This window comes from Papaver somniferum, unplaced genomic scaffold (assembly GCF_003573695.1).
Source record: "Papaver somniferum cultivar HN1 unplaced genomic scaffold, ASM357369v1 unplaced-scaffold_137, whole genome shotgun sequence".
NCBI lineage: Eukaryota > Viridiplantae > Streptophyta > Magnoliopsida > Ranunculales > Papaveraceae > Papaver > Papaver somniferum.
The window spans coordinates 10,431,759-10,439,699 of record NW_020622934.1 but is presented as its reverse complement, the minus strand read 5'-3'; positions in this window follow the sequence as shown (position 1 = coordinate 10,439,699).

The following is a 7,941-nucleotide window of genomic DNA, read 5'->3' as shown; positions in this document are numbered from 1 at the left end:
GTAGCAATCTGGCTCTATGGACAGAAGTGTTATATTTATAAACGTACCACCAAATCCACGGGATTCAGAATTCTCTTCCATGGATGATTTAATAAAATCTGTGGAAGAAATTCTTGCTAAACCGCCTCCAGGTTTTAAATCGCTTGAAGTATTTTCAGGGATTTAAAAGCAAATTGAGAATCTCTCTCTTGATGTTGAGATATTTCTCCAAAAAGAACATAATTCTCTTGATAGGCTAAATAGTGTGATAATGAATAACTGCGTTTTGTTGTTTAATGAAAACGCTAAGACGTCTCTTGATGAGTGCCAAATATTGTATATATTTATCCCTTTTTGTTGGCATTTTAACTCATCTTTTATGCATTAATTCTACATTTTATCCCACATTCTATATTTTCATTGTTTTCAAGAATAAATATTTTTATTAATTAATTTTGCATTTTTAGGTAATAAATAAAGTTCGGATGAGTCGCGGAGCGAAAAGAGCAGAAAAGTAGTGAAAAGCCGGGAGAAATCACGCAAGGAAACCGCGAAGAATGGTGCGCACAACCTCATTTTCTACACACAAAAGCGCCTCCGTTCTCAGCCATCAGATCAGTTCTCAGAAGCATCCGACGGTCGCTCCTTCATAGATCATCAAAATCTGAAGCCTCTGCCAAGCACCACAGCGCTGAAATTCCAAGCCTTCAGATTAGATGGTAGTTGAATCCAACGGTCGCTACCTTGCTGTTCATCAACGTTTGATATCTCCGCCTTACACTACAACACCTAACCCCATCTAGAGCCGTTAACTTCGTTGTATCAAAAAATCTGACGGTCGCTACCAACCTCATCAGGAGGAGCCATCCGATCCACCTACCAGCTTCGCATCTCGCAGCTCAGAGTCACAGAACATCAAGACTCGATGGATTCGCTCAACACTCTAGCAACCGAACCTATACCAGCTAACCAAACACCACCCTTCTCCCAAACCATCGAGCCCCTTTCTTCTCCACATTACCCTGCTGCAAACCATCATTACCCTGCAACCGTACCACCACCTTCTTCACCTCCACTGCCACCACCACACCGCCACCAAACACCACCAAACCAACCCTAAACCTAAACCCATCACTACTATCATCACCCCCCTCTTTCTAGCCCCCTATTTGATTGATTTTTCTTCTCACCTTTCTCTGAAACCCTAGAAGAAAAATCAATCGATTAGGCGAGTCTAGAGTAGCAATTGGCGCGTGGGAATGGAGCAGGAGAGTCAGAGGAAGAATGGGTCGACGCATGGGGGAGAAATTGTGCCATAAAATTAGGTAATTTGCAAAACCTAATTTCACTGATTTTGGGGGAAAATTGGGGAAAACCCTAATGATGTAATTGGGTATAAATTGGGACTATGGGTGTGTGTGAGAGAGTATGCTTGGAATAGCCAGCATCCAGGACTTTCATGTCCTGTTAATTTCAGTTCACTTTTCAATTTCAGTTCATGTTCTGTTAATGTTGTTTTTTTAGTTCAATTTGCTGCTTTGTTTGATGTTCATGCTCCACTTGCAATTTCAATTTCAGTTGTTTTACTTTTCAATCTCATGTCCTGTTAATGTTAATTGTTATGCTTAGGATGCTCCTGTTAAAATTGTTTGTCTCCTGTTATGCTTAGGATGCTCCTGTTATGTTGTAAAAATTGTTTGTCTCCTGTTACTTGTGTTCTGTTAACATGTGTTGTTGCTCACTGCCATGTAATGTTTACTGTTATGTGTAATTTGTTGTTAGTTTGATGGAATGCTAGGCTAGATATCTGTGAAGCATTGATGTGATTGTGCAATGGAAGAAATCAGTGCTCATAGCAAGCTGATTTTCTTGCCATTCTTTGTGTATGCTTAGGTTGCATTGTTGATTGAGCATTGGGAGAAACTAGTGCTCATAGCAAGCTAGTTCTCTTCCCATTCTATAGGAATGCCTGTATTCTTGCCTTAGTATTGCTTCATTTCAGTTTCTTTATCACCCCTGCCCTTGGCTTAGGCCTTGGTTCACTTGCACTATTCTCTGATTGTTGTTTAGTTCTTTGCTGTTTAGTTTTTAGTCTGTTTAATCTTTGCTGTTTTTGCCATTCTTTTGTTCTCTGGTTTGCTTCCATCTTTGGCCATTGGCCACTGTTTTTCTTCCTCCTCCCTACCCTGCTACTCAGTGCTTTGACCACTGCCTTGCAAACTGCTGTGCACTTGCCTCTGCCCTGCAGTGCTGCTGCTGCTTCCATTTTTGCCTTGTGCTGTGCACTGCTTCCCCTACTGCTGCATTGCACTGTTTTCTTCCCCTGCACTGCACTGTGCACTTGCAGTGCTGCTGCTTTCCTTCCTCTTTGCTGCATTGCTTGTTCTTCTGCTTTCATTCCTCTTTGCAGTGCTGCTGCTGTGCAAGGCAGCAATTCTTGTTCTCCTTGTTCCTGCTGCATTCACTGCCTTGTGCTTCTGCTCCACTGCTGCTGCCTGTTCCCTGTCTGTTGATGCTCCAAAGCTCATAAGTTACAAATCCCAAGTTCAATTCAGTGAAACCAAAGGCTAAAAGCCCAGGTTTAATCCCAAGGCCCATCCAACTGAGCCCAAAGCTCAGCTCATTCCAAAAAGCTAAGGCCCAATTCACTGTGAAAGCCCAGTGCCTTCAAGGCTAATTTCAGTTCACTGAGCCCAAGCCTAAGTTTAAGACCAAAGCCCAAATTCATTATTAAGGCCCAGTTCAATTCATTTTAAGACCAACTGAGCCCAAGGCTCAGTTCATTCTATTGTGAACAAACCCATTAGCACTCAAAGCCCAATTTAAGCCAAAAGGCTTCATAGCCCAATAGCAATTTAGGAACCCAAATAGCTAGAAACATTCCAAACACACCCGATCTCTGTGGATCGACCCGTACTTGCACGAGCTACAACCGACGACCGTGCACTTGCGGTATTACTGTAGGCCCCCGTTTTCATTGCGCTTCATTTTATATACTTCTCCGGGCCTGCCAAGTTTTTGGCGCCGCTGCCGGGGATAATTTTTAGGACCTTTTAGAAGCCTACCAAGTTTTTGGCGCCGCTTCCGGGGACCATTTGCATTTAAATAGAATATCTCCGGGCCTACCAAGTTTTTGGCGCCGCTGCCGGGGATAATTTTTAGGACCTTTTAGAAGCCTACCATCTCTCCACAAGAGAGTTACCTTACAAAGTACTAAAATCTATCTCCAGAGACGCAAAACAAGACATCAAGAACACAAAAAGGGAATTTTCAGTGTTCTTCTAAATTCTTGTAAGGCTCTTAGAAATTCTTCTTGGGTTTTTCATAACTCATCTTGGTATAAATGCAGCTGGAAGGAAGTTCTCTCGTGGAGTCATGCTGTCAAAAATCTCATTGAACCAACTGTGTTCTCAGATTTCTGTTAAACTTTTTATATTGAGCGTCGCTCCATAAAAATATTCTTTTTATCATTCTTTGAAAGCAATCTCTTGACGAGGTCTCATATTGAGGAAGTCATTTTTTTTGTGCTTTAAATATCCTCTAGATAAATTTATTGAGCTAAAAATGATTGCTCTTGGAAATTGATATCAGTCAAACCCTGTTCTTGTTGACTTCACATGTGCGGTTCATGTACGGTAAACTTGGACCCGAACTTGAAGGGGTTGGATCTAGTATTAAATAATAATTCTACTGGAAAAATAAAAAACAAATTTCATACATATTAAATTTTCTCAAGATATGATTGAATATTGGTTTATTTTTCTTTAAAATTCAAATAAAGTTGTATTTCATCCATAATAGTTCGTAGTGTACTCAAAAGATCCGGAGTCACACTGTTGTATTGCAATAAGAAATGTTAACGCGTGATTGACAGTTGGAGTGTTTGTATATTTGTGTGGCAATTAGTCAATAATATAATATCTCTATAAAATTATTCGATACTGTACTTACAATCTCAATTATTATTCAGTGTCCAAAAAACTAGGAATTACTTTAAAATAATAATATATTGTTTAACTATAACATAATAATCTATTATATTATTGATAACATAATATCTCTTAAAATAATAAATTTTCTTGGTCCCAAACCTATTATTTTATAGAAGTTATATTGTACATCATTATGGCTGGGGATGTCAACTGAACTTATCGTAACGGATAGTGACTCAGCCATGCCGTTACGATAAAAGTTATCGGATATCTGATAATATCTGACGAAAATCTGAAATTCAATTTCGATTGCATTACGTTTAAATTATTGGATATTAGATAATATTCCGATAATTTCTGATATCTGACATAAAACAGAAAAACCAGTTTTTCAGTTCCAAATTCAGCTCAAAATATTCAGTTTTCAATTCAAAATCCATGCTAAACACAAAGTAAACACATATAAATGTTCCAAATTTCTTAGTTACATATTCTTGCGAAAGAAAACACAAAGAAATTCAAAAACACTTGGATCGTTGGACTGAAAGGTGACTTTTCGTAACTTGTAATCATTTTGTAGATGCATTCCTCATTCCTTACTCTTTATACATGCAAACTTCAAAGTATTTGCACATCTGCATTTCAAAGAAACTAAAATGTACTAGTTGGTAGTGCAAGAACTATGAAAGTAAAGAAAATTAAAGGAAAGTTACTAACCAGTAATAGCATTTTGAGTGAGATCTGGCAACCAATCACTTAAGCAAAGTAATGCTTGAACAGATTATGGAGCTAATAAACTTACGTGTGTTTTAAGAACTCTACCATCATGATCGAACATGGATTCTGATGCTACACTTGTCACTGGAACAACCAACACATCTCTTACAATCTTTGCAGGAGTGGGTACTTGGGAGAATGATTGTTCCATCAACTCAATATATCAAACATAAATTCCTCTTTGGGTGTGCCTTTATTAAGCAGTGGTTCTTCTAATATTTCTTCAACTCTAACTTCTGAACCTCAATCTCATTTTTTTCCATCATAAACTCATCATGCTCAAAATGACATCTAGTTATTCTAGAATTCTCAATTCTCGCTGAGCCATTCCACTAGATGAATTCACAAAGTAATCAGGAGTTGTAGAGTTGCTTTCACATTCATATGAAGAGAAAAGTGTTAGAGCATAGCTCGGTTGAACCCACCAAGCGTTGGTATGTCAAGTTTGGTTGTCATATTTTAGTGAATCAAAACTCATGTTAAGAGTCGCTTGATTATGTACTAGAGTCAACTTCGTATAGGTTAGCTTGAAAGTATTAAGATATGAGACATTACAAGTATTGCGAAGACTTGAAGATGTGAAGAAGCAAGGAGCTACAACGACAAAAATCATCCTTCCACTTGAGGTTAGTGATATTTGACTTGAACTTTTTCATTCTCTAACGTATCTTTCAAGTCGTGCATATTGAAACCGAAGCATATTTGAACTCTAGGTAGACATAGTATTAAGGAATACAATACGAGGTTTATTGCTTAACCATTAGACTTTGTAGATAAGACATCGCCATAATCATTTGAATGATATTGTGATTATGTAAGAGTATGAGGTGAGGATTTCATCCTAGGGAACAATGTTTACATGTATTCTAAGGAAGTAAGTTCATAAACTTGTTTGTGAACCGAAAAGGAAATTGCCAGGTGTTATTGGTTTTGTTATTCATTGCATATATTATGAACAACCAATATGTGTGATTGAGTATAACCGCTCACAGCTTGTTTGTGTTCTTGGTAGAACTATCACAAAGGCCTGACTTATGTATTGGTATGACTTTTATTAGTGAAATCGATCTTAAGTAATCACCTGAGATGGTATGATCGGGTTTGTGTTATGTCTGACCAAATTTGGGAAAGGGGAACCGATCCTAGTAAGAGGTACAGTACATCACAAAGGGGAACCGATCCTATGGACATGTGCAACACTTTTTTAGGCAAAGGAGAACCGATCCTATGGACATGTGCAACACATATAAGTTAGATACCATATATATATATATATGGGGAACCGATCCTAGTACCTAATCAACCGAATTTTGGAAAGCTAGTGTGACTACGCATAGTACTCACATGGAGGTAGAACCAAAACTTGTTTTGGTAGAACCGTTAAACCCATGATTGTGATTGAATGTTTGTTTGATCAATCACATAGCTTTTGAAAATCAGATGAACCAATTCTAAACTTGTTTGGAAGTGTGTCGAATCGGTTTCAAGGTTGTAAGTGTGAAAGAGAACTTACAAAGTAAGGATGTCAACATACTTTGAACACGTGCTGTGAATGTTTATTTATTTAATTGTTCAAAGTTATTCCTTAATAGATAAAGGAAGAAAATCCCCAGGATCGAAACATAAGTAAGTTAAGAATCTTTTAACTAAGGTTATTAATTTGATTTTGTAGGGAAATATAAGAATTAGTAATGTGCATTTATTAATTAGATTTTCCGAGAGATTTCGATCATTATTTTTGGACTGAGCATTTCCAGGAATTATGGAAACCGAATTTGTGCTTTAATGAATATTTTGAGAATATTTTCGGTTTTGGAAATTCCTTGGCGTCCAAACTTCATTGTCTATAAATACTTGAAGTTTTCCTTTCTAGCAAACTAATCCTTCATAATAACAGACTTTCTCTTTTGTTGTTGTTACTGGTGTAGCCGCCTATTCGGAGAGGAGAGTAACCTAATGAGGCGAAATCTCTTACGGCCACTCAGTTTAAAGTCTTCTTTGGGATTGAGAAGCTCTAGCGTGTACCGTTGGTGGGAAACTAGATAATTGCGGTTTATATTTTGTTTTCGATGGATTTGATTGACCAACGGTGGTTGAAATCTAATTGCACCTAGTTTGTTTATGCTTGAGGATCTTCTCTTCTAATATAAGATTCACTCAAACTAGTTCAGAGTTTCGACAGGGATCTTTAGACTTTTGTTAGTTCTAAAGACGATCTTGTGATAATCCATTGTTAACAGACTCGGTTCTGTGCTTGATTGATCACAAGAGATTCAAGTGATTGTGTGCAGGTTTTTATTGAAGATTTAAGAATATTTGAAGACAAATAAGATATTGAAGATCTGACTTGGGTTTATAATCTTTGGTGTGCACAATACTTGTTTTGGTAAAAGAGAATCCAATTAATAATCGGTTTATCCTTGTGGTAGATTGGATTGATTAATTGAGTAGATCGGCATCAACACAATTCTTTGGATTAAGAGTGTTGTTGGCTTAATCTTAAACGATTACTTCGGTAATTGAACATAAGATTGATCTAAGGACCTGACGAAGGAGTTTATGTTAAGATAAACGGAAGAGCCTTTGTCCGACTCATATCACTTGGTTGAATATAGTTGATACCAAACAGATTTGTTTTTCCTTTACTGTTTGGAATACGAACCAAAGAAATTGTTCCAAGTATGTGACTTATTTATAAGTTGGAGGCGTGGGAATACATACGGAACTAGGTGAACTATAGGTGTAGTTGGTTAACTATACGAAGTTAGGTGTAATTTTGTGTAGTGGCTTAATCCTGAGAGTATTCAATTCTGGACAAGGTCCCGGGTTTTTCTGCATTTGCAGTTTCCTCGTTAACAAAATCTTGCTGTGTCATTTACTATATATTTCCGCATTATAATTGTTTTATTATAATTAAAGTAAATTACACAAATGTTAGTTCCTATTTACTTGATAAGCAATCCTATTTTGTTTGGTTAAGTCCGAACCTTTGTATCAAGTAAACATACTTCGTTGTTGTATTGTCTCGATCTCGTATCCATAGACGATCACACGAAGTGGGAACCGATTAGTTGTATTGTCTCGACTCAGTCCATAGACAATCACTTTCGGAGAAAGGACTTATAGGTAGGAATTTTTTTATCTTGAGGTATATTTGGGTACCCTCGCCTTTTCAAAAAGTGCATTCACTGCTATCTGAAATTTGTTATAATGAGTATAATGGTTCTGCAAACCATGTAATTTCTTAAAACAA